This window comes from Aquarana catesbeiana, linkage group LG04 (assembly GCF_042186555.1).
Source record: "Aquarana catesbeiana isolate 2022-GZ linkage group LG04, ASM4218655v1, whole genome shotgun sequence".
In the NCBI taxonomy this organism is placed as follows: Eukaryota; Metazoa; Chordata; class Amphibia; order Anura; family Ranidae; genus Aquarana; species Aquarana catesbeiana.
Window position 1 is genome coordinate 576,074,886 of NC_133327.1, and position 15,618 is coordinate 576,090,503.

The window sequence follows — 15,618 nt, forward strand, 5'->3', positions numbered from 1 at the left end:
CAAAACTATCAATGTATTGTGATTTATTTATTTTTTCTCAGCATCTAATATATTGAGGTCTCCACGCGATTTATGAACCTGGTCTAGAATTAACTGCTGTAGAAGTTAACTTCAGTTTGTCGCAGGCTGGGTGCTCTAACCCGTAACGAACCTCGCCAGCCGGTAATAAACTTCTGCAATTCTGCCATTTGTTGACAAGTTTGTGAACTGTGACTGAGCTATTAATATATTAAAAATGACAAAAAGTGGAAAGAGCAGTTGCCACATGAAAGAATTAAAGTAGAACATAATAAAATGACTGGGCATGTAAAGAGAAAATAATCTATATCAAAGATTTATGCAGAGGTATTTTTTCCATTTTTTTTTTTGTATTAGCAAACTGTTGGTAAGGTAAAAGTCCTTATTGCCCTAACAAAGCAAGCTGATTCCATGCTTTATTTTTCCAATGCATAATAGAAATGGATAGACACAATGGTTGCTATAGACAGATGACACTTTTTTTCCCCTTGTATATCTGCTTCTGCTACCTGTTGTCACATTTCCAGCTCTGCAGCCCTGCATCTGTTATTGGCCCTCTTATGACTCAACCCCCCTCCCTTCCTGGCAAACTCTCGCAAAAGTGAGAGAGAGAGGTGTGCATGATGTCATAAGCCTAGGCTAATGACCAGACAAGAGGGGCTGTATAAGGTATTTACTGGCAGAAAAAAAAATGTTTTACTATCCAAAGGTAAAACAACAAGGGCAGAAGATTTAATAGATAGAAAGTTGAAAGAATGACTAAAGGTCCGCTTTAAGCAGTCTTCAGTGGTGACCTACCACAAATTGATCTCCCACCTACATTGTACACTGACCACCAAAACATGGGGACAATTTTCTACTGACCACCAATGTAAAGGGTCACTTTTACAATGGCCACTAATGTTAGGTGATGCCACAGTTTTTTATGGTCTGTGTTTCTTTTTGTTACTATTATTAATTACCGTATATACTCGAGTATAAGCCGAGTTTTTCAGCACATTTTTTTGTGCTGAAAACGCCCTCCTTGGCTTATACTGGAGTCAAGCACTTTTCTGCAGCAGAGAATGACATTTTCTGAACCGAATTTGGGGCCCTGTATCTCGGGGCCACCTGGTGCTGGGAACCCCAAATTTGGTATGCACACCCAGTGGAACTAGAACTACAACATATTCAAAGCTGGAGCTATTAGTTTTCTGAACCAACTTTGGGGCCCTGTATCTCGGGGCCACTTGGTGCTAGGCGGTCCGTTTTCATCCGATCTCCCCGGGGGGGGGACCTGTCATTCACTTGCACGGCGGGGATCAGCGGAGAGATCCCCCCACTGAACAAAGTGGAGACCGCCGGGTGGACCGGCCGTGTGAAAGGACCCTTAGACTGTGCAGTTATGTTCTTCAGTGTTTGCTGTACACTGATTAAGAGCTGTATTTTGCCCTTATCCGAACACATATTTTGTATTTATGTTTCATGCAAAGCGCACTTGCTGCCCTCCCCCTTCCCAAATGCATACTTATATCCATGGGTTCCGACATTTGTTTACAACCAACCTGAAAATCTTCTGTGTGCTGGCCATACCTTCATATTATCCTCCCAAAAACTTCTCTGAGGTTGTGACCCAATGCCAGGGACAAGCGTTTACTGTATTAAATCAACAGGCCAAAATATTTGTGTTAGGTAAGCCAGAGTATTAATTCTTTGTTGCTGAAGTTGCTATTAAAAATTTCAGCTATGTTATCATGGCATTTTTCTTTGTATGTATGGTATCACCACACATTTGTAGTGGTGACACTTGCCCAGTGCACAATAGTAAAACTAATGCAAAATGAGCAATTGGAGTTTTGGAATAGAGAGTTTCTCATTTCTGCAGATTACAACAAATATTTAGTTGTTTGCATTCTGATCATGTGCAAGCATCTTCAGCACTTAATGGCCCTCTCCCATTTCAGGCTTGCAGATAACAGCATCTTCAGCAAAAGAAGTTCCACACCCCCTTGATTATATATACTATACACCCCCTTGAACATATGTAATATATACCCCCTTCAACATAGGTACTATATACCCCCTTCAACATAGGTACTATATACCCCCTTGAACATATGTAATATACACCCCCTTCAACATAGGTACTATATACCCCCTTCAACATAGGTACTATATACCCCCTTGAACATATGTAATATACACCCCCTTCAACATAGGTACTATATACCCTCTTCAACATAGGTACTATACAACCACTTGAACGTATGTAATATACAGCCCCTTCAACATAGGTACTATATACCCCCTTGAACATATGTAATATATACCCCCTTCAACATAGGTACTATATACCCCCTTCAACATAGGTACTATATACACCCTTCAACATAGGTACTATACACCCCCTTGAACATATGTAATATACACCCCCTTCAACATAGGTACTATATACCCTCTTCAACATAGGTACTATACAACCGCTTGAACGTATGTAATATACAGCCCCTTCAACATAGGTACTTTACAGTATACCCCCTTGAACATAGGTACTATATACCCCCTTCAACCCCCTTGAACATATGTACTATACAACCCCCTTTGAACATAGGTACTATCCCCTCCCTTGAATATAGGTGCCATGCTTTTTAGGCTGAAATTTAGAAATATCCCAGATAAATACCTAGGCTTACTGAATGATAACTGTTTATATGAATTGCTGCAGCAGATCAAAATAACTGCCTATAATAGTACAGTTATGCAGATTGAAGCTCTTTAGGCCTTCATGATTAGATTAGTACTCTACTACCCTTAATACTGCAAAAAGAGAGGACCATCTGAACAGAAGAGAAAATATTAGCATTATAAACATGTTAACAAGTGCCCATTAGTACTTTATGTCTGCGTGAATTGCATCTTTAAGTGTTTTATTGGTAATGGAACAGAGAACTGCCAGGCAAAATGATATTAATTTTCAAATTGGCAAGTTATTTTAATTCAGCTTCCTCGTAGTTATCACCTATCACTCGAACAACAACAGAAATATTTTTGTGTGCTGGACTGTCATCCTCAAAAAGAATTGATAAATCAGAATGGCGCAGTCCGCTAAGAGTAGTATTTTCTACATTAGTGTACATTTTCTGTAGAAGATGGAATTAAGTATCTTATGAAGTGAAGCCCTGCCATTCGTGGTCAGCTTGTTAACCACATTCATATATGATAAGCGACAAGGAGTCGTAGTAAAAAAATAATGCACTCAAATATTTTAGTTAATAATGATATAATATCAAATATTTTAATGAATATTATAAATGAACTACTTTGCTTGGCTTGATATGTATGTTTAATGCAACAATTTGTGATACTGATCAGCATCGTACTTTTGCCAAGAGGCTGCTGAGAGTAAATTCATTAGTTGCTGATATTGTTTGCTGAAATGTTGACTTACTTTCCATAGGTTGGGGAGCAGACTCTACACTTTTTTGTACACGACCTCCTAATAAACTATGGGGCTTACTTATAACAGAGAGTGGATATTGCTATCCGCTCTTCGTCATACTCGGCAGGGCTAAGAACACCATGGCCCGCATTTTGTGGCCCTATTCATAAAAGACGGGCGTTCGGTATGGAGCGTGTGGACCCCCCTGAGTTTTCTCTGCTTAAAGCAGCAGAGAGAGCTACATGATTGGAGGGGAGCCGGTCAAGTGACTTTGACAGGTCATGTGATTGGGGCTCATCTCCAGACTATGTGTTTCTTTTAGAACACATGCCAATTACTCAATTGTATACCGCTAGCTTCAGAATCCTGAAGGTGGCTAAGTGCTAAGGACACTATGGTGATATATATAAAGCTGTAAAGTCACAGTAATTTTATAAATGGTGCTTTATAAATGAACCTTACATTTTTTTTATTTTAAGAGTGTGGAATAATAAAACAAAAAACAAACATACTTACCTCAATGCTGCAACTGTCCCACATCAGCTCTAAGACCTAGCCTTTCGTCTTCTCGGAGTGGAGAGCAGTGAGTGTCATTCATCGTTCTCTGCACTGCTCCTCCAGTGCTAAGCGGAGCACTGGGTTGGAGCTGATAGCTGGACCCAGCTGTCAATCAGGCAACTGGGTGGATCTCGACAAAATGTTCGAGATCCTTCCAGAGCCTGGAGAGGCTCTGTCACATCAGCCGATATCAGGCAATGGACGGCTATTAGCTGACTCTAGATCACAGGAGAGCAAATGAAAGCGCACTTCTGTGACTTACAAGAGAAGTATGGCTAAAAAAGGTTTGACCATACTTCTCTTTTATAATAAACAGTTTGGAAGGTTTGTATTAATTAACAATTAGTTTATGATTTTTTTTTTTTTTTTTTAATGCAACTAAGCTGTCTAAGCACCCGAACTTTAACTTGTTGTTAGCTTCCTGCAATCCCCTTTATATCAGAACTCAAACTGAGTGTCAATCAGGTGTGCTGCATGCACGTGTTCTGACAGGAGAAGGGAGTAGAGAGATGAGCTCATCGGTTTTTGTGCTCCTTTACTGTCCAGTCACAGGGCTGGGGGCAGGGACCCGACCAAGCTGTATTACTTTACTGCAATAGAGAAAGGTCAGGCCACCAACCTAGCGCTGATGTCCACTAGGGCTGTGAAAATCTCAGATGGAGAGAGTTACAAATCTTTGGACAGTTATCATTTATGTATTTAGCCTTTTGCCTGTCACTGGGCTGCAACTCCATAACTCATAATGCACAGCATGTTCAGGGAAAGAGCAGGATAAATTCCTTCTTTGTGGTCACAGCTGAAGAGGAGTGACCATCAGCAAAACAAATATATATATATATATATATATACTTGTATATGGCATTAGAAACTACAGACTTTGATTTATTTTTTTAATCGAAAGCTCTAAACTTTTTAAAGCGGAGTTCCACCCAAAAATGGAACTTCCGCTTTAAGTGATGGTGACCCCCTGACAAGCCAAATTTGGCATGTCATTTTTTTTTTGGGGGGGATACCCTCTTTTTAGAGGCATCCAGCTCCCACTTCCTCCACTGGCTCCGCGGCACCGGAAGGAAGTTCACCTCTCCCCCCTCCTTCCATGCAATCTTCTGGGACACGTCACATGTCGCAGAAGATTGCCCGGCTATTCACAGTGCGCAGCGCGGCTCACACATGTGCAGTGCGTGCGCGGCTGTTAAGCTACAGCCGGGCGCCCACAGTAAGAATGCCAGCACTGTGGAGAGGAGGGGGAGAGGAGCTTTGTACGTCCGCATCTCTGGACAGTGGGACAGGTGATTATCTGATTATTAAAAGTCAGCAGCTACACTTTTTGTAGCTGCTGACTTTTATTTCTTTTTTTTTGTTCGGCGGAACTCCGCTTTAAATAGTAAAATGAAGTTTTGTTATGGCCACATAACATTAATCTATTGCTTACCTGGGTTCTCATCTAAAATGAATGCGTCTCCTAGAGAGAGGGGAGACACCCATAATGTTGCTGGACCAATGGGAATGAGAACGCAGGCAGGTAAATGTAACATCATTGCACCATAAGACAGGTGCTTGAAATGAAGGAGAAGATGGATACAGCATATTCAATGTGGTTCATTTACTAAAGTCAAATAGGCTATTTGCTTTGCAATGTAATTTTCCCATAGCGAATACGGTAAAATCTCACTTTGCAAAGAATACTCAAGCATGTGCAAGGAAAATCAAAAAAATTGCATTTTTGCTTGCACATGTTTGAATATTGAAAATCAGCAGAGCTTCATCACTTTGTTAAGCTCTGGGGAAAATTCCCAAGCGAAGAGCAACTTTCCTCATAAAGCAAACTGTCTATTTGCCTTTAGTAAATCAACCCCATTGTCTTAAGGCTTACCATTTTGTAGCACAAGTAGATTTTTGCACAGATAATAACTGGTCTAAGGCTATAAGAATAATATCGTCAGCAACTTGCAAAAGAAAAATATTGATCATTAGTTTAAACTAGGGTGTCAACCAAAATTTTGTGGACTTTACAAGTATTGACAGATTTTCCAGGACATCCAAACAAACCAACACCCAACCTGAGAGGAAATTAGGCCTTGTAATTTTGAAAGAACAGTCTTGACTATTCATTTACTGGCAATCCCTGTTGTAATGTTTAAGTGCTTGAGTATGTGCTGCTGTGTTATTCAGTCTAATGAGAGGACCATGGGCTTAAATCAAGAATCACCCCTTAGGGAATGATCATGACATCTTTTGTTTTTAAAGTCAAGCAGAACATTTACTGTAAAGCTAGATTTTACACTTATATAGTAACCTGGTGAAGAGATGACCGGAAAATCAATGAGTTTGATTCATTAAAATGAGAGAAAACAAAATGAGCACGCAAGTAAAGTTGTTGCCCATGATGACCAATTATGTTTCTTGTTTAGTATTTACATAAAATGAAAGGTGAAATCAAATTTGCTACTATTGCTAACAACTCTGCCTTGAATCTAATAATGAATTCTTTAGTTTTCCAAATCAGCCGCAAAGAGTAATAATATAGAGTAATGTAGGATTGTAGTTTAGAATAGGCGTTTGCCACTGTCAAGGAAATGCATGCCCACGGCGGCTAGCTAACCAGGGAGTGGTTCCTTGACTTGGGGTATGAGGGTATAAGGGCCACCAGTGACTTTCTACACTAGGTAGAAGTAAGGACCACAGAATGCAAGGTCTTGTAATTAGAAGACCATCAAAAAAGAAGTGGTACCACCCCCCTGATTCACAAGCACAGGTGGCCCACCAAAAGAACTGCACATAATGGGGCTTACATTGGGAGATGGTAAAGAAGAGCATATTTCATACCTGTGATGTTAAAGGAAGTTAAATGGGAGCATCCTCTTTTTTGTTCATGGGGGTTACTTATAAAAACTGGAGAAAAGAAAATGTAAATGGTATTGGTACTCTTAGGGACCAATCAGACTTCTTGTCTTCTTGAGTAGAAGTTGAAACTTAACCAGTCGCTTATGACAACAACTACCTTTGTGTTCCCTTATTCATACATTCATAAACTATATATTATTACAAAATTGTTCAAGTTGACTTGTACTATGTGCTGAAGTTTTTGGATTTGACAGTTGACTGACAGCACTGGGTTTAAGCGACATGAAGGATATGGTCTATTCTCTTTGTGAGTATGAGTAAGTTGAGGCATAATATATAGCCTGGGCCTAGGATCCAAGTGGCTCCACAGTGACAAAGGGATTGATGTGAAGACTTAAGCCTGCCATAGACAGTTTGAATCTCAGTTGGTTCAGCAGGAACCGGCCAAGATTCAAACCATGAATTTATGCAAGTTGATCCATCGACCAACTTGGGTACAACCAGCCTGTCCGATTTTTCATGCGATTTTTGCTAGCGGCTGTTATAGCCACTGGCAATAATCACTGTGTTCTCCCGGCGGGGACGGCTTCCCCCGCTGGGAAAAAACAATGGCTCCACTGGAGGGATTCCCCCATCAACACTGATTGACTTAATTATGGCAACACTATTGTTACCATAGAGGTGTTTTAGGCTAGGTTGGGTACACTTTAAGAATGTTTTGCATATGTAACAAGACCAATATATGGACCAGGTCCACAGCTTTCTTTTATTTTACATCCATATTGATGTTTTTCTATCATCTACATTATGGGATTCATGTAATTTTATAGATAAACTAAAGGACTTTACCTATTGATTTGGACTCAGAGATCTTGGCAGTCCCATTCTATCTTTAAAGTGGTTTTACCTTTCCTAATAATTGTCTAGAAAGCTTGAAGACATATAAGAGTAAATCCTTTCAACTTTATATGTGGCCTTCAATATGGTGCAAAGAAGTCCCAACTGGAGCTACACAGGTCATGCTGAAATTGACAATAAAAATGTTAAAAAAAGACCTCACAGACGTGCTGGGGATGAAAAGAGCTTCTAAGCTACTTAAAGTACGGAAACGAAAAACCAAGCTTTTTCCCTCTCCATTGAACTTGATGAAAGACATTTGAAACTTTAATATTATCTGCCGAGTATTTCATTGTTGTAAAAAGTTGCGGGCCTATACAAAATATAGCTTTTTACCGGGAGTTACATAACCCTACAGCTGTATTCCTTGAAAATGTCTGTTATGGATGCTTTTCTCACAGCAGCTAGCAGCCCTTCTTGTTTGTGTAAATGTCAGATTTTATGTAGCTATTGACTGTACTGCTGGGCCTACGTGTCTCACCACTGTAGTGGAGTTGGCCTGGGGCGTTGTGCTGTGTAATGAAGCCTTTCTTCCAGCCCTTCATGTCATTCAGCCTTATCGTGCACACTGTGCATGGGCTTGCATTTGCCCCTCTATCTTTATTACGATGGGTTTTTGTTATTTATATAACTACTCGATAGATTGCGTGTATATAATTATTAGAAAGATCACTTATGGGCAATAGAACCTCCCATATTTGTCCTTCACAATGAATGGACACACAGATACTTATAAGCTGCCCCTTCTGCAAATGTGGAACTTGTTTGTTTAATTTTGCTCCTCATCAGACACTTTATAAGGACTTTTCATGACCATATGAATCCTGTGATGTGGGACAATTCTGTTTTTTGTTGACTCACTGGAGGCTGGCCATATACCGTTAACAGTTCTTATTGTACTCTTTGCTTATAAGAAGCCTAAAATCACATGTTAACCCCACAAGTGTTGCCAAAGTCTGCCAACCATTACCTCGTGTTTTACCTTTTTTTTTTTAAATACTAGGAACTCAGTCAGTATTGTAAAGCATTGGCACTTGTACAGCCGGGTTATCGCTGTTTTTCCACTGAAGGGAGGTAATTGTTTAATGAACATGTGTAGTACACAACTGTCTCTGTCTGGTCCATTCAGCAGGGAAGCCATTCAATGAATGAATGAAATTGTTCTATTTATCTTTTTCTTAAAATAAATAATGTTCCTTTTGTCTTTATCTTTTTTATAATATATATATATTGAAGCATTGGGTTTCTGGGGTAGGCTTAAATAGAGCTTGTCATTTTTTATCTGAATACAGGAGCACTGAGCCCACTGTACCATATACTCAACCACAGTATTGGTAGCATTTCCTCCAACCCCCTTATAGTGGTGCAGGTTAATCTTGGTCTTAGTGTAAGTGCTGCTGTGTCTGGCATTATATACGATGCCAATTGTAAGACAAATTCAAGGCTTTATGCTAGTTGATTGCAAAAAATGATATTACTTATGGTTGTCCTTAAGGCCGGGTTCACACATGTGCAGCCACGGGTTTGTGCCTGGGGTCTGGTGCGTTCCTGTACACCTTTTTAGATGTGATTGAGGTCAAAATTTTAGCCTGAATTCGCACCTGAACGGGACCCAAAGACGCCCCAGACTCTTTTTCAACCCAGACAGTGGCTGCCCCGGATATGTGTGAACCGGCTCCATTGAGAGCCAGTCACACTTGTCTGTCATGGGAATTGAATGCAGGGAAACCCTCATTCAATTTGCACATGTGTAAACCCACCCTTAAACTTTTTCTCTATTTTTGGATAGAGTAGGTAAGGATTAGAAGCCTTGTCATGTTTCTGTAGCTATCTGGGACTGCAGTCACAATGGTTTCACCTGATAGGATGTTAGGGAAAATTTACAGACTGCAATAAAGAGCTGGCTGGGTTCCAGCCTTTTTCTTCTTTACTAAAAAAAATTGCATTTTTATTTCTGTCTATGTTGCTACTGAATATTTTCCTTACTTTCTGTTTGACAAAACTGCTGTTACGCTGATAGAAAGTGAGGGGATATGAAATGCATGCATGCCTCTGTAATGCAGCCCTGGATAGCAGTAAATCCCGACAGGGGTTCTGATGCTTCCCAACTCTATCCAAAACTTAAAAAAAAAGTTTTGTAAGGACAAAGACTTCAATTAATACCAAACTAGAATAAATTATACATCTGCCTGCAATGCATCTTTAAGGACTTGATGGTAACCTTGTGGACAATCACCTGTGAACTTTAGACCTGTCTCTCTAGCGCCTTTACAGTATAGTCCAAGTAAGCTCTTTAATGACAGATTTCCCATAACGTGGTCCACTTTAATTGCATGCAAAGCAGAAGACATTTCACGAGAGATCTGATCAGGTCTGGTTGTCCATTTTTCAACTGGACCTTCCACTCTCCTCTATTGAGTGCCGGATGTGAACAGACTTGTGTCCATTTACACCTGGCTACCTCTGGGTCCGTTCCGATCTGACAAAAAAAAAAAAAAAAAAAAAACAGAAGGGGATTCATTCGCCTCCTGCTGGCCAGACAAGTACAACACCTTTTGTAGACTCAGCAACTGTTTTGACACATATGCATGATCACAGAATACAATTTTATTGTCAATGTGTCATAAACTGACCATATATGTAGAAACAGAAGTGAAGAATAGGCACACCACATAGCAAGACATCACATTTCTTTTATTACCCAACCTGTACTACAAAAAATGTAGCTGCTGTCTGATTGGCTGGAATAGGCAGCATAGAAATGTTTTTTTGTCTCTGGTTTTCATAAATCAGCCATTATTTTTAAGACTTGTACACACTAATGCCCTGTACACATGATCGGATATTGATCGGACATTTCAACCACAAAATCTGTCAGATTTTTTCCGACGGATTTTCTGCCAAACTTGTCTTGCATACACATGGTCGCACAAAGTTGTCGGAAAATCCAATGCGTGGCACTTTGTGCGTCGGATTTGTGTACACACGATCGGAATTTAAACGATTGGCTTTTGTTGTTGGAAATTTTTTTTTTCCTGCTCTCAAACTTTGTGTGTCGGAAATTCAGACGGAAGAAATCCGATGGAGCCCACACATGATCGGAATTTCCGACAACACAATCCGATCGCACTTTTTCCGTCAGAAAAACCGACCTTGTGTACAGGGCATAATAGTTGTTAGTCCAATGTTAGGACAGCGATCTCCCTCACTGAGCTATTTTGTTCTGACAGGGGGAGGCCCCCCCGGCAGAACACTTCGGTCAGCGCTCTCAGCCATTGGGTGAAAGCACTGATCTGGAGCCGGTCGGCTGCTGGTTTTTGCAGCATGCACGTCAGATAGAAACTTCTGTCGGACCGGCTGCCATGCACACGAGCCAAATGTCCGCCCGTTTTTATTGAACTGGCCAATGTCGCCTGATATTCGGTCCATGTGTACTAGGCTTTAGTGTAATACTCTTTGTATTGTATGCACTGGGGAGAGACATGTGGGGTTGCCCCTGGCTGGTAAAAATGGAACTTGTTGCTTATGTTATTAATAGGAAAGAGTCTATAAAGTTGGTATTTTTTTCTAAAAATGTAGCAACCCTGTACATGGGCAAATCTTTTCTTAAGCGGCCCATACAATATACAATTTTGTTGTACAATCTCTTTTAAGTCTACCATCACCTGTTTAGTGCAAAGGCCTGCCTGAGTTGATACAAATGGAATGGACTGTACAAGTGTGTCCCCATACTACCTAGTTTTAGTAAATATAAAGGCGTACAAAATTTTACAATCAGATTGTATAGTGCACTCTTTTTCTGGGGGTTCTTTAAAGATTGTTAGAGGTTACATAGGCAATAAGCAATTTCTATCATTAACCACTAACATCAAATATATTTTTAGCTGTCTGTAAGGGCAATATTCTAAAAGGCTCATTCTTCCCACTGACCACCAATATAAAGAGCATTATTCCTATTGATCACCAGTTTTAGGGGGCTCTTATCTCATTCATCCCCAACGAAAGGGGGCACTTCACTGGCCTCCAATGTAAGGGAGCACTTTGCACTGAAACCAGTCAGAGCCTGGGTTCACACTTATGCAAATTGGATGCAGGTTTCCCTGCATCCAATTTGCAAGACAGGAGATTGTGATCGGCTTTCTGTGGAGCCGGTTCACATATCCCCAGGGCGGCTGCAGAGCGGATTGCACAGGGGTCCTGTGCGTCTTTGGCTCCATTTCAGGGCCAAATTCAGGAAAATATTCGGCCCTGATTTGTCCCTGAAGCAGAGAACAGGGATGCACTGGACCCCTGCTGCGAGCCGCATGCGGCTAGATGTGAACCCAGCCTAAGGGAACACTACAATTTTTGCTATCCAGGTTTAATTTCTTGTCAATAATATTATAATCATTTCATTTCATTATTATTACTGAAAATAATGTTGCCATATAGAGCAGCCCTGAGTGCCAAATACAAATGCTCATTCTTTTATTCATTCCTTTATCTATAACTTCTTAATGTGGCACAATATAGAGATAAAATAATTATTAACTGGCAAAATCCCTGAGACCTGAACGTTATTTCAGGGGTTCCTCCATAACAGAAAGACTCGTATTGTGTATATGCAGACAATTGCAATCAGATGAAAAATTCAGCCCGGTTTAGCAGACAATAATCACACTGCGCATGGGCCCATATGACATCCCCAGCCAGTCGGTTTTGGAGAAATATTTGACCTGCTGGGGTGTTGGATACCATGCATGTACATTGCAGTGAGCACAATTTAAAAATCTGTTCTGCAAAAAATATCACCTTGAAGTGTTAAAAAATAATAGAGGCTGCCTTTTTCTTGACAGAAAGAAGAAGTTTTTATTCTGCATATGTGAATGCTAACATGGCCTCATCATTACATGTATAGCCTATTGGGTAGCACTAAATTGTAAATGTTCCAGTGTCCATAGCGTGGAGTTTATTAGAGCGCCTAAGGCAGACTCTTTGCAGCAAGCAGCTAGTTCTTGGAATTACTATGATCTGCATTAATTATCCCCAGTGTGGCTGTGTATATCTGTCTGGAATCATCTCTATAACATCAAGATAAAGGGCGTGGAATGGCAATGAAGGAAGCACAGCTGAAGTCATTTATTCTGTACTCCGCCAGAACTGCAAACTACTGACTTATAAAGCTATACAATTATACAAAATTAAATACTGTCATAAAATTGACTTCTCAACTCTCTCAAGGAAAGACTGGCTGAGTCTGAGGTTCAATGTACACCAAATCAAGACACAGGTAGTAAATGCAAGGTAGTCTAGGTAGTTTATTTTTTATTTTTTAATACAAGCTGCCATAACTAACCATGTAAGGCTTATTTTTCTATGCCAGTGCTACGATACGCTACAGAGTACAGAATGTGTACATGTAATGAGCCAGAAAAAGTGTACCACACCAACAGGTCTGTTTAGACTGCAAGGATGGGAAAAGTTTAAGGCTGGTTTGCAAACAAGAACAAATGAATAGCAACAAGGATGTCAAATTTTAGATATAACATAGGTGACAACGCAGCTTCTGGCCCAATTCATTTAGTTGTAATTAAATACGTTAAAAGAGAAGTATGGACTTTTTTTTATGCACATTTATTATACTTACCTAGGTGGATGCAGCATCAGTCAATGTTGCATCTGTCCTCCTGTCGGCTCTAACATTGAGAACCGAGCGATCAAACACCGCCAATCACTCGGTTCCCACAGCTCACAGAGAGCTGGTGGTGACTGTCAGCAGCTCTCTGCTCTGCCCCCACCCCCCGTGCACTCACTGGAGCGCTGGGCTCTGGAGGGGGCGGGAGCGGCCAGCTCAGGCTGTCAGTGGTTCGCCGAGAGGCTGAGCCAGGGGCCGGTCCAGGCATGTGGGCGGATCCTGACTTCATTGTCGCAATCATGCCCGAGCCTGGCTCTGTGACGTCATCTGACAGCGGGCTTCAGCTGAAAACAGGTCACAGGAGTGCAGAACGAACTGCACTTCTGTGATTTATAGGAGAAGTACAGCCAAATGAGCTTAAGCAAAATTAGGACTTTTTGTTGAATACCAAGGATCAGCCATAGTAATTTTTGAAAAATTAGGCAGGGACAGAGCATTGTCATCCCATATCTGGAAGTGCCTGAAGAAGGACCTTAGTAGGATCACCAGGTACTTTTTTAATGAAAGGTACAGATATATATATATATATATATTTTTTTTTTTTTTTAATATCCTTTGGTAGTTAAAAGAGTTTTCATGTGTAATTCAACTATGTAGCTGTTTGCCTGGAGTTATACATAACAAGCATAAGTATAGCCTCGTAAACACTAACTGACAGCTCAGGTCGGAGCCGCTGTACTAACAACATTTTAGTACAATAATCTTCCCTGCTGTGGTATCGTGTTCTGACAGGGCCCCCCCTGCCCCAGAACACTCCGGCCAGCGCTCTCTGCCATTGGCTAAGAGTGCTGACCGAGAGCAGATCTGCAGACCTTTTTTTCGGTCATGAACCTTCGTCAGAAGCCAGCCAAATGGTCAACTTCTGTCGAGCCGGCTGCCATACACACGGGCCGAATATCGGCTGGTTTCTATTGAAGCGGCTGATGCTGCCCAACATTTCGCCCGTGTGTACTAGACTTAACTCTCCTTTGAATATACATTGTTATCAAATTCATGCCTACTTATATACTTAGGAAGAAGAATGTTTAGTTTTTGTGAAATAAGGCAAAGTGATTTATAAATCCTTTTCAGCAATTACAAATCTAAAATAATTAAAGCCATGTCATATTGCTGCCTTAAAGGCATTATAAATAGGCCGAGGGGTTTTTTTTTTATACTATATCTGCTGTTATTAAAACTTTTTTTTAAATTAGAACTACATGTGTATGACTGCTGCAGTCTTCCCATGCTGTGCTGGGTTTAGTTTTGAATTGTTTTGCAGACAGAACATTAATTCATGCTAAAATTATATGCAGGCCTGAGAAATTCACTTCTCTTCTTAAATGACTGTACGTTTATATTTATTTTAGTCTCTGCTAACTACTTCATCAAGAGAGAGTCCATTACAAGTACCTTAAATAACAAACTGAAATGCATCATAATCAGGTATGGAGTCAGCATAGTCGTTCCACCACAATCTTCTGTGATAAATTACAGTTAAAGTAGGCCATTGTGAGGACGGTCTGAAAATTTCTCATCTGTTCAGTAAGAGGTTGTTTTGCAAAACCTGAACACATATGTTAAGCAGCCATTACTCCTAAAATCAATCCATTTTTACGCAGAATTAATAGTTTATTGATATTTTTAATCTGCAGAATGAACATCAGCTTTCGGCTGCAGCCAACAGACCGTGTTTCCGTCTTAGCTATAAAGTGTGTCATATGTTTCTGAAGAAAATGCTTTGTAAATTACATTTTTATTTCTCTGAACTAATGTAGTTATTTGTGGATAATCCTCAGAAACATTCTTGTGCAAAATCTGGTTGATAGTTGCTTGGGTTAATTACTCTGCTGATAAAAACTGCAAACTTGAAATTTAGACTGGCCAACGATGTCTTTGTCTGGCCAGCATTAGATACTATTGATGACAGTACTCTTTGGAACCAATGTCAACTGGGGCACCAAAGATCTTTGGAAATGCCTTTTTCCTATACAGTAGTTATACAGTAAAGGACACAGGATATTTAGTCTTTAACCATGGGTTATTTGCAGTTACCTTCTGGTGATTAGGACATCTCCTATATAATCCCCTCCACTCCCTGCTAGGCTCAGTCTTTGATAGTGTCCTTAGGTGGTAGATGTCTTCTCTCTACTGAGAGAAATGGATTTCTTTTGTGTCTTCTTCGTTTGTCTTTTGTTTCTTTTGTGTGGGTTTGTTTTCCTCCTAAAAG

At 40.3% G+C, this 15,618-nt stretch overlaps 1 protein-coding gene across 6 annotated transcripts in view; it reads left to right on the forward strand.

The window, feature by feature from the left end:
* BCL11A (BCL11 transcription factor A) overlaps positions 1 to 15,618 on the forward strand; it is a 203,617-nt gene that overhangs the window by 90,617 nt on the left and 97,382 nt on the right. Inside the window, exon 1 of one of the 6 annotated variants that reach the window (XM_073628112.1) lies at positions 14,810 to 14,834. The exons of the other annotated variants lie outside the window; for them this stretch is intronic. The gene's annotated coding sequence lies outside the window, so the exon portion shown is untranslated. Of the gene's footprint in view, positions 1 to 14,809; positions 14,835 to 15,618 lie in introns of those variants that run through there. 6 annotated transcript variants of the gene reach the window in all.